The following is a 16,176-nucleotide window of genomic DNA, read 5'->3' on the forward strand; positions in this document are numbered from 1 at the left end:
ACCCTGCCGTACACACCAGCAAGGGAATGGTTTACAGCCAGCCCTGAGGTTAGTTAGCACCAAAGCAGATGGAGTTGGCCTCTTCTCTCTGTATCGTTCTCTGTATTATTTTTACTAATGCTTGAGTATAATACATTTCTGTTCTAATTAGTTGCAGCTATATAACTGCATCTTACTCTGTGGATACCCTTCCTTTGCAGCGCTGCTTGCCTGCCCACATGGTGACCTGGTTTGGGGACTATAATGGGCAGAAAATAAGGCTGCAGATATCTTCTCTGCCCATCTAAGTCCCTGAACCAGGTCTTTAAGAAGGCAGACAGCAACGATGTTTGCATAAGGGAGGTGGTAGGCATGGCCTGCTCAGGACACTGTGTATGGGGAAAGGAGGAGAGAGGAGTCAGATTATCCGTTAGATTGTCTGTGTTGGACTGGACAGTGACTGCAGGCAGATGAAGACACTGCCATCAGTCCAGATGAGAACTGGTCCCTCTGTTGCTGCACTCACATTGCCAGGAGATACCTGGTGCCACGGCAATTTGACACCACACTGAATGGAAGCATTTCTGGCCAGAGCCCAGCTCAGCAGCGCACTCGTCAGGCACCCGGCCCTTGGCCGTGTTGGCTATGCTACGCTGTGCCTACACAGCAGGAGCTGCGGTGGGAAGCTGGGCCCAGCTGGGAGGGTGCTCAGAAGGATCAGGGCACCAACAAACAGTCCCTACTCTGCCGTCTGCACATGCTGCTAGTGCACTGGCAATGTGGGTGTATTTTTAAGCCTGCTGGCCTTACCGCAGGGCAGTTCGGTGGAGCTAAGGCCAGCTCTAGGCCAGCAGCGCTGCAGTCAAGCTTTAATTCTTCAAGACAAGGTCATTACTGATCTGCTCTGCTTGCCTCGCTGACGTGTTTTGCCGATCAACTTATTCACTGAGTGTGGCCCTTTGCACGGCAGGGAGCTGCTACATTGGGAAAGAGAGCTCTCTGTGAAGCTTTAAGTAAGATTTGTTTTCTTTTTTTTTTTTTTTTGTGCATTTGGAAGAAGCTCTGTGCTGACATGTCAACATGATTTTCTTCCATCTGTATGTGTTTATCCTTGAATTAGAACAACTCAGAAGCCATATAAGGGGAAAATAATTTTAGTCCATCTAATACATCCAGGAGGTCAAATTCAAGATTGGCCGCTATTATGTATTTTCTAGAGGTAATATTCTAGATGTGTTGCTTCTATTACCTTGCATAGAGGATTTTTTTTAGCTCAATAGCTAAAAAGGAGGTTCAGAAGCCAAAGGAAGTTTGCAACAGTCTTAGTCTCACCACCCTCCTGGTAACTATAATGCCACTGTGCCACCCTCATTCGTCTCTGCAGTGTTGACACTTTCTCTTCCAAAATCAACTTTTAATAAATGTTGACCATCCCAGTCAAATTCTTTGTTCTACTGTTGTTCATGTTTCCTACTGACAGACCCTCTAATTGCATTTCTCTATTTTTCCTCCCTCTTCCTCCCTCCCTCCCTCCCTCCCTCCCTCCCCTCCCCTCCCCTCCCCTCCCCTCCCCTCCCCCTCCATTTCTTTCTTCTTTCTTTCTTTCTTGACACAGCTTTGCAGCTGAAAGTGCTATAGGCTTGCCTGTTTAATATGACGATACAAACCCCATCCATGGCTCTGCGGAGGATGAGTGGTTTGCAGACTGCAGCCTGATGGCTCTCTCTGTTTCTGTGCCACGCTTCTGTCAAGCTGAAAGCATTAAGTACCTTCCTCTTTGACAGCATTAGAAGGCATTTCCACAATGGTGGAGTTTTATGGCTGAGTCTCATTATCAGCTCTCCCAGTGGTGTGGGGATGGACGGGGGCAGGATTTCCAGTTCACAGGACAAGGCGATTCACCCTTAATTGACAGATTTTCAAAAGAGACCGACAAAGCTGTATTGAGCATTTGCACAACTTTGGCCTTAACTGACTTGCTTGGAGTCATCAGTGAACAAGTCTGTGACTGTCAGATTGACCCGGCTAACTCGAAGAGAGAGTAGATGCCTCGCATGGTGTTACAGACTGCGCTACTGCAATTTGACATTATAGACTCCAATGTTACAAACTTGGGTTTCTCCACAGTTAAGGCTACAGGTTATCTGACAGCTGAGGAGACGCTCTCCAAGTCTAATTTTCAGATTTATGTACTCAGACTTTGCCTGCTAGTCTTTCAGCTCTCAAAGCACTTCACTGGCTTAGGCCAGAGGCAGCATATACGTTAATATGGTCAGCTGTTTTATGTAACATAAATACATGTAATGTGAGGTGATGTCCATTGCAATGAAGTACTAATGAACTCCACAGAAAGGCGGAGCTGATTGTAGCCAGCTTTGTTTGGGAACAGAGATCAATGCAAATTAAATTTGTTCTCACAATAGCAGCTGGAGCCCTGGGAAAGCAGAAAGGAGCTGGAAAAGGGCATTTGAGAAGAGATGTTAAAAAGTGATTTACAGGAGATTAAAGGGTGACATAAAATACTAGTAACCATAAAAAGCCCGGAGGCTACTCTATAATTTGGTGAAGCAGGAAAACCTACTCTTGGGAAACAAAAGAGGAAAATAGAAATAGAGGAATCGACCTGTACTGAGAGGGGGGCTAGATTGTAAATTCATTGCAATCAACAGTAATTTTCCCACAACAGGTCAAGCCCATATTGCTCTGTCGCAACTGTTGCACAGGTATCTCAGCAGTGCAGAAAATGGTGGAGGGCATCTATGCTGCTACTTTTAAAGAGGCAAAATATACTGTCCTTTGCTCTGCAGACAGGATTGGGAATGATGGATCTCACCTACTCCTTGAGGCTGCCAGGTAGCTACAGTGCTCAGGTCAGCGGGCAACAGTAAAGTTAATTAAGTGCAATGATGTGATGAGGGTGAAAGTTAAGTTAGTGAAGGAGGGGTTGAAATTTTCTCTTCCATTCAGTAAAATATTAAAGCCTCTTCACATTTTTACCCTTCCCTTCCCTTCCCTTCCCTTCCCTTCCCTTCCCTTCCCTTCCCTTCCCTTCCCTTCCCTTCCCTTCCCTTCCCTTCCCTTCCCTTCCCTTCCCTTCCCTTCCCTTCCCTTCCCTTCCCTTCCCTTCCCTTCCCTTCCCTTCCCTTCCCTTCCCTTCCCTTCCCTTCCCTTCCCTTCCCTTCCCTTCCCTTCCCTTCCCTTCCCTTCCCTTCCCTTCCCTTCCCTTCCCTTCCCTTCCCTTCCCTTCCCTTCCCTTCCCTTCCCTTCCCTTCCCTTCCCTTCCCTTCCCTTCCCTTCCCTTCCCTTCCCTTCCCTTCCCTTCCCTTCCCATGTTACAGCCTCTTCACATTGTTATTTGGCCTGGCCTGGCCTGGCTTGGCCCGGCCCGGCCTTGCCTTGCTTTGCCTTCCGTAAAATCACAGAATCACAGAATTGTAGGGGTTGGAAGGGACCTCAAGAGATCATCAGGTCAACCCCCCCTGCCAAAGCAGGTTCCCTAGAGCAGGTTGCCCAGGTAGGCGTCCAGACGGGCCTTGGATATCTCCAGAGAAGGAGACTCCACAACCTCCCTGGGCAGCCTGTCCCAGTGCTCCGTCACCCTCACCGTGAAGAAGTTCTTTCTCGTGTTGGTGCGGAACTTCCTGTGCTCCATTTTTTGGCCATTGCCCCTTGTCCTGTCCTCACAAACCACTGAAAAGAGGTGGGCCAAATCCCTCCGTCTTCCACGCTTAAGGTATTTATACACATTGATGAGATCCCCTCTCATTCGTCTTTTCTCCAGGCTGAACAGACCCAGGTCTCTCAGCCTTTCCTCATAGGGAAGATGCTCCAGGCCCCATGTCATCTTTGTGGCCCTCCACTGGACTCTTTCCAGGAGATCCCTGTCTTTTTTTGTACCGGGGAGCCCAGAACTGCACACAGTACTCCAGGTGAGGCCTGACCAGGGCAGAGTAGAGGGGGAGGATCACCTCCCTTGACCTGATGGCCACGCTCCTTTTAATGCACGCCAGGATCCCGTTGGCCTTGTTGGCCACCAGGGCACACTGCTGGCTTATGGTCAACCTGTCGTCCACCAGGACCCCCAGGTCCTTCTCTGCAGAGCTCCTCTCCAGCAGGTCATCCCCCAGCCTGTACTGATACATAGCGGAGTGGTTGTTCCTTCCCTGGAGCAGGACTCTACACTTGCTCTTGTCAAACCTCATTTGGTTTCTTCCTGCCCAGCTCTCGCTGAATGGCAGCACAGCCTTCTGGCGTGTCGGCCACTCCTCCCAGTTTTGTACTATCTGTGTACTTGCTGAGGGTGGACACTATTCCCTCATCAAGGTCATCGATGAAGATATTGAACAAATGCTAAATGTTCAACATTTAACACAATGTTAAAGCTTTTTCACACTGTTATTTGGCCTTCCCTTCCCTTCCCTTCCCTTCCCTTCCCTTCCCTTCCCTTCCCTTCCCTTCCCTTCCCTTCCCTTCCCTTCCCTTCCCTTCCCTTCCCTTCCCTTCCCTTCCCGTTTTAATCTTTTTTAAAGAGAGATCCTGAACACTCTTTCTCCACGTTTCTGTCAGAAAATACCACATACACTATAGTTTTGTGATGTTTGACTATACTGTTGATCTTCCAGACACAATCTGTGTGAAAAATTCATTTTGCGGGGATCATGTTGTCCAAGGAGGTCGTCATCTCAGGCAGCAGTTTATGGCAGCACAGTGAGTTACCGAAGTGAGACAGGATTTCTTCTGAGGGTTAAGGAGAGGGTGTGAAAAGCCAGTCTCCCACTAAGCAGATAAAAACTACCCAGACTCCGAGACTCAACCTTGGATAAGCACGTGTGGACTCCTCAGAGGGAGAAATGAGATCGCGTTTCTCCACCTAAAAGTCAGTTTGTTTATGGTTGACCAAAGGAACCATTCTGTGGTATAGTTTTGGCTGCCCTGGCATCGTGTGCTTGATTCCCACTGCCTTGCAGTCCTCCCAGGCCGTGTGGGATGGCTGGTGTGGGTTTTGGTGGCCCTGAGGTGAGGGTGGCAGCACCCTCGGTCCCACCGAACCATAGCCCTCACAGCCAAGCGGACCTCCCCAAAATGGCTCAGCCTGACCAGAAAAACGCTTTCTTAGCGAACATAGCTTCCTTAGGATACTTCAGGGGAGTGAATTCGGTGTGACAGAATTTTACAAGTCACTTGAAACGAAAGGCCTCCTTCGACTGGAGAACAATTTTGAACAGTCACATTACAATTTGGTATTACACAATACGTAGACCAAAATGTAAACTTTCACGAGGTTCAGCCTGTGCTTCTGACCCCGAAACGGCTGGAATACGTCATGAAAACAGACAGAGAAACTTGTAGAGCTCCCCTGGTGCCAGGCACCCTCCTGTGGGGCCGCCCTGCCGCACCCGGCACGGCGCCTGCGGGTCCCGCCATGAGGCCGGGCCCGCCCGCCGCGCGGCCGCGGCGCCACAAGATGGCGCTGTCGCCATGGCAATGAGAGGCCGCGCGCGCGGGCTCAGGCAGCGGCCTGAGGCAGCGGCCTGGAGCTGAGTTTAGGGCTTTCACTGTCACTTCTTGTCACCCCGGCCCTGTGTGCACATCCCGGGCTGTGCCTGACCCTGCCTCCCCACATCTGGAGCCGCAGGCTGGTGTCCCGCCTGGCCTCAGCCTCTTCACGTCCTTGTGGCCCTCATGGACATCCAGAGCCGCACCTGGCTCTGGTTCCCCTCGCGCAGGACCACGGGCTGGTGGCATGTCCCGTCCCCATCACCCCGAGCTCCCCGATGAGGGAGGCCCAGCCAGCACAGGGGTCTGTCTCCCTAATGGCCTCCTGGCTCGCTTCAATAGCCCAACATGGCTTTAGTTCCTCATCCGCCAACGGTCTGGCAAGGTGCAAGCCCAGTTCCGTGTGTGCTGCCACTGCCTTTCCGATGGGGTTCAGGCCAACCCACTCAAAAGTAGGTGTAACACAAATGAAGCTTTCTGTGGACTTTCTAGGTTACGTTAAATACACTTTGAAAACAAAAAATACATTAATATTGTGGCCAGCAGCGTGGCAAGGATTATAGAAAAAAAAAAAGGCTTTGAAGGAATATTGTGGGGAAAAAAATGATTTTGTACTCTACTGCAATATCTTTGTGTTAATAGATTGGCCCTATGAAAGGAAAGCAAACATAAACTTGACAACAACTGGGTATAACTGCACTTGTGAAGAAAAATGGGTACTTTTGTAGGGCTGACAGGAAATCTCAAGTCTGACGTGTAGGGGCCTACAGATCACCCTTACCAGCGCAGCATCAAACTCACTCCCTTGCTTCCAACAAAAGAACGTATTTACATCAGGTGCTTTCAGAAAGAATTTGCATTTCCTAATAGGTTTTTCATAATTTTATGTGCTTATTGATTTCCTGAAGGTTACTATTCCTCCTACATTTTATTCCCAGTTAAGCCTACCTGGATAGGTAGAAACAGCTGAATTTTTCTTTGATTCCTGCTAATTTGGCCTCATAGTAATTCATGGCAAACGCTTCACAAGTTAATTATGTGTTCTGGGAAACAAGATTTCCTATCATCTCTTTTACTGGCCGTTGCCATTTAATTTCATTGGCGCACCTCTTGTCAATAGAGTGCAAGGCACAGTAAACCTTTACAGACTCTTTTCCATTTGTTTTTCGTAAACATCTGCTAATGTCGGTTCTAATTCACTTCCTACTCCTCCTAACTTTAATTTGATCTGTTTCCTCATGAAAGTCTTTTGCATATGAATAGTTGTTCTTGTCCATCCTTGAAGCTTCTCCATTTCTGTGATACGGTTTTTCAAAAGAGGAGTCTAGCTGAGACAACAGTATTAAAAATATGGAGGTGGAAAGTGGAAAGAGCTAGTGCAATTCTGCATACAAGTAGGAATGCTAGGCAGGAAGGGGAACTTGTGTTACTCTGCAATAATAATGGCAAGGCCGTTACTCAGTGTGGTTGGTGTTGGGTCCTACTGACAGTAACTCCAAAGAGATGGTGAAAATTTGGGACTGAGGAGCCATGAAAACACTGAGTACCTCAGAAAATCTTCCCTGCAGGGAAAACTTTCAAGGCAGCCCGTTTGGCTTTACAAATTTAAGAAAAATCTGATCAGAGTCTTAAGTAACCTTACAGAAAGAAAGTGAGTTTGATGATAAAGCAATCTTCAGTCTGCTAAAAGAAATGTAAACAGATAATTGAGGGTAGTGGAATGTAGATTTACAATAAGCTGCAAAATCCTAATAGGATGATTTGCTGTCAGAACAATTCTCTGGAGGCTTTGGTGGACCTCCATCCTTGAAAGTTTTAATGTGATTTACCTAAAAATCCTGTGATTTAACATGGTTCTGCTACAGCATTTCATGAGCTTCTTTGGTAACAAAAGGAACTAGAGCCAGAACTCTAAAACCATGGTTTATTTCTGGTAGACCAGCAAAAGCAGCCAGGCAAATAGTTTCAAGTAATGGTGCAACAAAGGAATGGTCTGTCACATGGAAATTATTTTTAGAACAGCTGAGATTAAAGAAGTGACACTGACCCAGAGGCTATTCCAAGATATTGGATGATTCCTCATGCAGCCAAATTCCCTGGGAGGTTGTGAGCAATGTTTAATGGGCATAAAATGCAATCTCATTTCCTCTGGATAAAAACTTCACTAAGCTCCTGTCAGATTACAGGTGTGCATACTGGCAATGAAAGGGGAAGTCATATTTCCAAATCCAGTTGTTGTTTTGCTAAAATTCCCTATAATGAAACAAACTCACCCTGCGATTTTGTGTCCAAGTGTGGATAACTGAACTAGGATCTTTGCCCTTTCCCTTCCAACCTTATCTAGCTATTCAAGTCATCTACCTTGGCCTGAGGCAAAAAGTCTCAACCTCCCGCCTGGGAGGTTGGCAGGGTGATGCTGCTCCTCAGCACAGCCTGCCCTGCCCTGCAAGCTCCTTGGGCAATCCTGAGAATTTCTGATGTGCTCCCTTCTGCTGGTGGCTGTTCATGGGACTGTCATTCTGTTTGGTAGCATGGGAAGGAAACGGTGTAAGAGCAGGAGGAAGGCAATGCTGGATGATGTACTCTTCTCCCGTGTTACAGCAATACTAGATCAGAGTATGAGCTCTGGTAACAAGCTCATATAGGCGATACTTCTGCGGTGAAAAGTAAACCCAGTATCCTGCAGGCTTGTACTCACCTTGTTTATGCAAAAGCTCACATACGTGGTGCTTTTGAGGTGAAATGTAAACCTACTATCCTGCTGGCTTGTACTCACCTTGTTTATGCAGCGCCGCTTTGGATGATGCCTACCCAGGTAACTTTTACACCTCGTCTTGCAAACGTTTGATCAGGGTTGCTGTGCAAAGGTCTCTCCTTGCAATTTCCACCCTAGAAGGGCTGCATCTGAATGGGGAGGAAACTGAATCCTGTAACCCAAGCTGAGCCTGATGTGAATGAGTAAACTATGTGTAACATGAGACACAACGCAAGCTCTGATATGAGAGCAAACAAACAAGCTTGATATTTACCTGCCCAGTAGAACAGAGCAGGGCTGAAGATTCTTTTCTTGCTGTTAGCATAGAAAAACCTGACCAGACCTGACCTAAATCCCTTTGAAATGACTATACATTGTTGCCCAATTCCTCTTGGTTCCTCAGCCTAGATGCAATTGGGTAGGTGGCTGTTGCCAGTGTAACAGTTTGGAGAGGAAATAAAAGACCCATTAATCCCTTGAAAAATCCACGTGTGCTTTGCCCTGGGGCTCTACACTCAGCATGACCTCAGTTTACCGTGTTACTCACACAGAAATTTACTTGTCTTTAGCCCTGGTGCCAGGAGTTCCTTTCTCTGCTGGGCTCTGCTGTCAGCCTTCTGGTAGCCCTTGCCAAGAGCACTTTCATTCAGTGTGCCTAATTTTGGCACTCTGTCTTGGGAACCGAAGATTTGCAGCATACCAAGGGCTAGCCACATCTTCTGCAATACATTTTTTCCTTGTATCTTCTTCCCATTTTTTTCCTTGATCTCTAAACTTTGTCTTATCTCAAAGCTTGATTTGTTTGATTCTATCTCCCACTTTGAATCTGACACGCCCTTTGTGTTTTCCTGCCACGCATTATTGAGAAGACGCAGGTCTTGAATGTCTCACAGATCTGAGACACTGGCACTTACCCAAAATGATAATTTTCTCAGTGTACTTATTTCTTTGGAGTGGTCATGATGAGGGATTTCCTTTAACATCGATAGAGGACACCTGGGTCTGCAATATTCTTTTACAAAGGTTATTTCAGCAAGAGGTAGATATTTTCTTGTCATTATACACCGTACAGTATCTGCTTCCAGAGTCATTGCTTTAGTAGAAAGCCATTTTATTGAAGTATTACTCATTGATAATGGTCATATTCATGCCATGTATTGCCAAATAAATATAACAATAAATGAGCAAGTACTATCACATGTGCACATCTGAGAACTTGCAGTCGCTGAAGATTATCAGTGCAGGCAGACCATAAAATAGCCTGACAAGGGCTCAGTTCTGCAAAGTGCCTCACTCACTGCAAGGGGTTCTTGTCCATGGTGGTCCCAGCAGACGTATTTGTCCGTGGTGGGCCGCCAGCCACTTCTGCAGGCACAGAGCTGAGACCAGCAGGAAGCAGGCCTGATGGCCAGCATGGGTACGTACGTGCCATGCAACAGTAGCCACCTCTTTGAGTTTCCGACCTGTGGTCACTAATGTCCACCCGCCCTACAGCTCTCTGAAGCCTCTCCGATGCCTTTTGCTTGTTCCAGGTGTGTGTCTCCATTCCTGGAGCATCTAGAGATCCTCTTACACAGATGTCATGTTATTAATGTTTCCATGGGAAATAAGAAAGTTTATATATTTATCTATAATACGCAGATCCAGTGTACTTGTACGTGCATAAAATTACATATGTAACTGCTTACGGTCCGGGTTTCTCTCTAGAGGCACACAGTGGCCACTGGGGCCCAAGCTCAGCTGTGTGTTTCTGCTTTGCGAGCATCGCAGTCCCTTGGGATTGCTCACTGTATGAGTTCAGGATCTCCCGGCCATGGTTCATCTCTGCTGTGTTAGGAGTCACAAGGCACAGGCCCCAGGCCTCTGGATATTTCCCTGTCCCTTAGGTGCTGTAAATATGTTTTGCTCCAAGTCACAGCGCTGTCTGCAGAGCTCGCAGACTTGTTGTGTAAATTGCTGCCCTTGCAGTGAGGAGATGTGTAAAATACAATGTTTGTGTCAGAGCAGCCCTAGGGATTGTTTAGGCACTTATAATTTCCAATCTGCTAAACTCGCATTGTACTGTAAAACACTTTGCCAAAAACACAGCACTTCTTTGGGTTGTCTTCTGTGAACAGGTCGCTTAGGATCAAATGCTGCATGAACCCACGTGTGGTGATCCCGTAAATCACAAAGTACATTCCCTGAAGTCCCCTGTGAAGCCTCAGACAGGTAAATACCTGATTGATGTGGTCTCTCTGCTCATACTGCCACATGAAGATCTGGTGAGCAGGGGCCACAACTAGCGCCACACAAGATTCCCCAGAAAATGGAGGTGAACCCTGGGGGAATCTCATTTGCTCTAGTGTCCTTGGTCATTAACAGACGAGTAAACTTTATATTCACAAAACACTGCTCTAACTTCAGAGCTTTTTTGGCAATTTTCTGCCTCACTTGTTTGGTGATAAACTGGACAAAGGCTTATTTGGTGTGGTGGAGAACAAAGAAAATTGTCTCCACTGGAGACAGAAGGAGCCGATGTGTTCATTGTTATGGCAGGAGAAAGGTATCCCACTCAGCTACCTCAGCCTGGCTGGTAAATACCAGCGCGATGCAGAAGTGCTCAGGTACAGAGGAGCTTGTGCCTACAAGAGAGGACAGAGGGCTTGGCTTCTGCTGCTCACCGATGTCCCTATACCCTGTGAGTGAAGGTCCTGGAGAGTCCTGCTGAGTCCTGGGGCTGCCCACATCAATTGTGCAAGACAGACCTTGCCCAGACGAGGCAGGGTCACACATGGGCATTGATCAGGTTATAGAGCCTGCAGACTTCAAATTACTGGTGGATAGAAAAGCATGTACTTCTACAGTAGTATTTTCTCTCCTCTTTCATAAGTGTGTCCCAAGAGAAGAGCAACATGTTGTTAATTCCAAAAAAGGGGATGTTGGAAAGATCAAAGTCTTTTAAATGGCAACATAATTTTTCCCCCCAAGAAAGTAGTAAAAACAGCAAAAATAGATTTAGGAAAATGTTTTTATGCTCCCACCTTAGGAAAAAAAATAATTATTTTGGCAATTACATATTTACAAAGGCTTAGACGGTATCAAAAAAATACCTGTTTCTTGTGATAATTTAAAGCAACTAGAAAGGCCCAATTTTGCGAAATTCAGAGCTCTGGTGGAGGACTTTTCCCTTAGCAAAGCTGGTTTGTATTCATAGCTTATCTCCTCTTCTGTCTTTCAGTCTGCTTTGCTGGTGATTTTGAGTTTTTCCCACTGCTGTCCTCAGACCTGCATGAGGAATTGGTGCACTGACATGAGGTTTTCTTCCTTTCCCATCTTTCTGCTGATTGAAGAGGAAGAAGGAAAACCAGAGTCTTGCAACAACCCCCGATCACTGCTGTATAATCCCAATGCCAGCCTTTGATGGCTCTAGGAAAATGGCAGGAGCTCTGCTTGGCACCATTAACCTTGACTGTCAGGGCAAGCCTGCTGAAGGAAGAGGCTCTCCAACTTTTTCCTTTGACCCTATAATATACCAGGTTAGTCCTAGTTTAATTCCAGTAAATTCAATAGTTACACCAGGGATCAATTTGTTCTGAAGTTTTTTTCAGTGCTTTCATACATAGAAGTGTCAGGTATTATTAGCAACAGAAGTTTATCTTGTGAGATAGTATTAAGAACCCGATAGAAGTGTGATTTTGTTTCATACTGGCAGAGAATATAGGAAATGCTGTTTGACTCCCTTCACAGCATGGATTAGCAAAATTAGACTTGTCTCCTTTGCACTAACAAGCCCCAGAACAGACTGTGAGCCATTAAATAAAGGAAACTCCTTTCAGACACATACACACACAAAAGCTGTGGGAAAATAAATCACCTAAGCTTCTAGATGGATAGATTATTACAGAGTTCATATCTGCAGGGCATCTTCTCTGCAGGGTTTTTTTTGTGCACGGTGATATGACTTTATTATTTTATTTACATTTCCTTAACAGTTCACATGACTTGTTGCTAAGGGAAATGCTGCAGTTGCCTGGAATACCCTTTTATATTTACATCACACACATGCACAGCTCTGCCTATACACTGACTTGGTGCTGCTTGACTAATCAGCAAGTAACTGTGATGGGGCTGTTAACTTAACAGCTTGAGTCAAGTTTTAAGCTCATGAGTATTGCTGGATCTTCATTTTATGTTACGGTTTGCTTATTTTTCCTTTCTTTGAATTTTTCATGAGTAATACCTTTGGAAGCAGGTAAATCCTGTTCTCTGTGGCTGCGGGTAATAGCGCTTGCCCTAGGCAATATTTGCAGTACCCAAATATTAAAGCACTCAGATAAGTGACCAGAATCTACCTCAACCTTCAGGGGCTGCCAGAGCCTGGGTGCTAGTTACACCCCAGTCAGGTGAGGGTTTGGGTTAACATATCCCTGGATAGGCATCGCGAACACTTGAAATTTTCCCCAAATCTTTGGAAAACCTGTCCTCAAGGTTAAACCCTGAGTTTACTTAGTGGAACAGAGCAACTGCATTCATTTTGGTCCTGTGGGCCTTGACTTTGGCTCCAAGTAGTTTCACTTACAAACAAAGCTCAACTTTGAGTAGAAGTTAGGTGAGGACAATAAGCAGATATTCTGAGGTTTTCCTTTTCAAAGCATGTCTGTGTAGAGGTTTGGTTCACAGACTGTTAACACAGAAAACAGTAAACAATAAAGTTTCAAAGTATTCCTGGAAAATTGCTCCCACGCCTGTTACCTTAAGCACATATCATCCTCTGCTTAGTTTTGCAGGGGATTGTGCTAGGAAAGTCGTGGATTCAGAGCTTACACCTCAGGCAATGAAGCTGAAGGGTGTAACGAGAAAATTGACATTTTTTCCTCAACAGATTCTTCTGAGTTGCAAAGAATTGTCCCTTCCACAACATTTTCCCCTCTTCATTGCCTCACCCCTACGTCCCCAGAGTATCAGAACTCCTTTAAACTTTTCAAGATACCAGACTTTCAAATGGCAGACAGGATCCTAACATTGCCAAGCTTTAGAGCTTCATAAAATACCAGAAAACTGGTTGAATGCCACAAAAAAAAAAAAAATTGCTCACACCAAAATAATGTCAATTTGGTTCTGAATGACTGTGCTTTTTGACCACATCCCTGTTCCTCTTCATTAACTAGTCTCAGATGGTCACACTAGACTACTTTTGCTCACATGCGTGTTTAACGAATGACTGTCTTTCAGAAAAATTGAGTAATCGGACTCTTGTTACTCAGAAAGATTATTAACTGTGTGCCATGTATTATCCGTCCTCTCATTAATTATTTATCACTTGGAATCCTTACTTGGGAAGTTCGAGTTACCCAGTCAGCTAAGAATGATACTATCATGCCACTTGTGCCGTAATTTCATAATCCCTTTAGGTCACGAAAGCTGTCACTGGTTCTGGAAGACGGTGGTACCTGCCCATTCTTGTCCCTCATCCTACAAGGTCCCATCTTGCAGCACAAGAATTCATTGTTCTTTCAGAGAAAGAAGCCAAGAACCTGGTCCAGCTTAAAACTAACAACACAAAGGAGAAGCTTGGCCAGAAACACTTGTGTTGGTGCACAAAGGAGCTGGCAACACGGGGCGTGCAAATGAGTTTCTGGAGGAGAGTTCAGCTTTGTCTTCTGGTGCCCTGTGTAAGCTGGCTGAGCCCGACTGAGAACAGCACCGTGAGATGACTGATACCCTCACCTGAGGAGGAGCTGCTGCATAGCCAAAGCAGTGAGTTTGTGAATGCCCTACACGTCGAACATGTTCTAACTTCTCCTAGATGTGGATGCCTCCTCTTGCAAGGGTGAAGGGACCTCCTAGGAGCCCTTGGGTTGCCTATGGCACCAGCAGTCAACACCATAGCACCGTATGCTAAACACGCTGGTGGGAGTGACAGCGTGGCTTCACATAAAGGCACCAGGCAGTGCTTCTCTATTCCCACTGGAAAAATTGGCCTAGCTTTATCAACAGAAAAAAGATTTAAATTAATCAAATGATCACTTTTTATCATATTAAACTTCCTGCCCAGTGTAAGTTAGGAAATTTCTGCTTACGTCGCCCATGCTATCACCACGTTGCATTCACTCATGTGTTGATAACCCAGTCTAACTACCTGGGATGGCAGCCAAGTATATGCCTCTGTAGAGAGAGGGGGAAACCCGCTGTTTTTAAAAATCGTGTTACTGGACAAAGAGCAGCATGGCAGAGTATAGCTGCAAACCCAGCACACTTTGAGGCTCTTACAAACTATAACAAAACACAAACCCAACGACCAGTGCATCACTCTTTCTACCTGAAAGGGTAGAACAAACAATACCCGTTGACCAATGTATTTGCCCCCTGTGGAGGTTTTTCTTCCACTCCTAATGAAACAGAGCGCCAGTGTGGCTCATTCTATGGTCACAGCTCAGCCGCTAGAAGAGCTGGGTTTGTCTTTTTGGCATGCCTGGTCCTCCCACCCTTCCTTTTGCTTTTCATATTGTCTTATGGATTGTTGACTCTTGGTTATTCTACTTCTCCCTCAGGCCTGGATAATGCACACAGTGCATCTGGTCTTCTGTTTCTCTTAACTGGGACTGAGAAACAAAGCAGCACATCTCAGCAATGCATATTGTTTTTTGACCTTGAGCAATTTGTTTGTGGGTTTGATTTTGCTGCTTTATCCGCCGGTGTTTCCAGTAACTTCAAGTCTCTTGAGTCCCTCTCATCTCCTGTCCAAGGTCTCTTCCTACTTTGTGTTCCCAGAACTGCTTGTCAGACAGGTAAAGGGAAGCATCAGTTTAGTACAAAGGGAATTATATGTTTAAACATCACCAGTCTGACACATATTGACTTTTATTTTAGGAGGTAACTTGTAAAACACAAATAAAATGTAAGGTTTTGGGGCTTTCTGTTAGGTCAGGCTACAGCCACTCAGTCACTGATACCTGATCACAGACCATGCAACCCACCTGCCTGCACTGACCCAGCTGCAGACTTTCTCTGGAGATGCAATTTCTGCTGGATCATTTCCATTACGGCCCTGTGTGTTTGCACATTTCGAAATCCAGAACGGTACAGTGACACATCTTCAGCCCTCTATACTGCTTTGTGTCTGAATCAGACCCTTTCCCTTTGCAGTATCTTGTACCTTATCTCATACTCTGTCACTGCTTAAGTTGTCTTTGAACCCACACGCCGAGGGTGACCCTGTTCTCCAAGCTCACCCACATATTCAGCTAGTTATCCTCTACCATGGCCACGCATCAGGCATCAGGCCTGAATGTGTACTGAGGCCTGGCCTGGCGATGGGACAACCCAGCATCCTGGGGTGGATGAGACACCCTGAGACTGCCGGGAGGTTCATGCAGAACGAGTGTGTCAAAGAAAACTGTAAGTGGGCTTAAAGAAGACCTGTGTGTACTGCTTCAGATGCATGGGCCTTTTAGGAGAAGAAGATGCAGTTAAGGCCTTTCAGCTGGAGGTGCGCCACAGCTGCAGGGCTGAAGGCCCATTGGCTTCCCCTACAAAGTCATTAAGGTTAACTCACAGCACTTGCAGCCCTACTGCAGCAGTTAGAGAGAGGTTTGCGTTGTCTCAGAGCTCAGTTTTCTCCCATAGCACAAGGGTAAGATCATCCTTAAATGCCCAGTCAGATCTACAAGAGACTGATGAATTATGGTCTTGAACAGGATTTCTGTGAGGGGCACGAGGGAAAATGGCTTGTTCTTGTGGAATCCCTGTTCTTTTGCTTACTTTTTCTGCCTCTGAGGATAGTTAAGCCACCAGAAATGCTGCAGAGGAGGGTACGTATCTGGGCATTTGCCTCCACCAGGAGTGATCGCAGTTGTGTGCTTGGTCAGTGCTGTGTTTGTCTGCCCTCACTGCAGAATGGTCTCAGCCCCAACTAACTGAGCCCCTTCCTGATTTCTGCTTGCTGTCTGCCATCTACTTCCATC

The 16,176-nt window shown here is 46.1% G+C and overlaps 1 long non-coding RNA gene across 1 annotated transcript in view; it reads left to right on the forward strand.

Moving 5' to 3' along the window:
* Window positions 1–5,331: 5,331 nt before the first annotated feature.
* The window catches only part of LOC106032018 (uncharacterized), a 201,786-nt gene continuing 190,941 nt past the window's right edge, over window positions 5,332–16,176 (forward strand). The window contains exon 1 of the long non-coding RNA XR_010833495.1: window positions 5,332–5,927. This is a non-coding gene — a long non-coding RNA (uncharacterized lncRNA). The remainder of the gene's footprint in view (window positions 5,928–16,176) is intronic.

Source organism: Anser cygnoides, chromosome 9, assembly GCF_040182565.1.
Source record: "Anser cygnoides isolate HZ-2024a breed goose chromosome 9, Taihu_goose_T2T_genome, whole genome shotgun sequence".
NCBI classification, from domain to species: domain Eukaryota; kingdom Metazoa; phylum Chordata; class Aves; order Anseriformes; family Anatidae; genus Anser; species Anser cygnoides.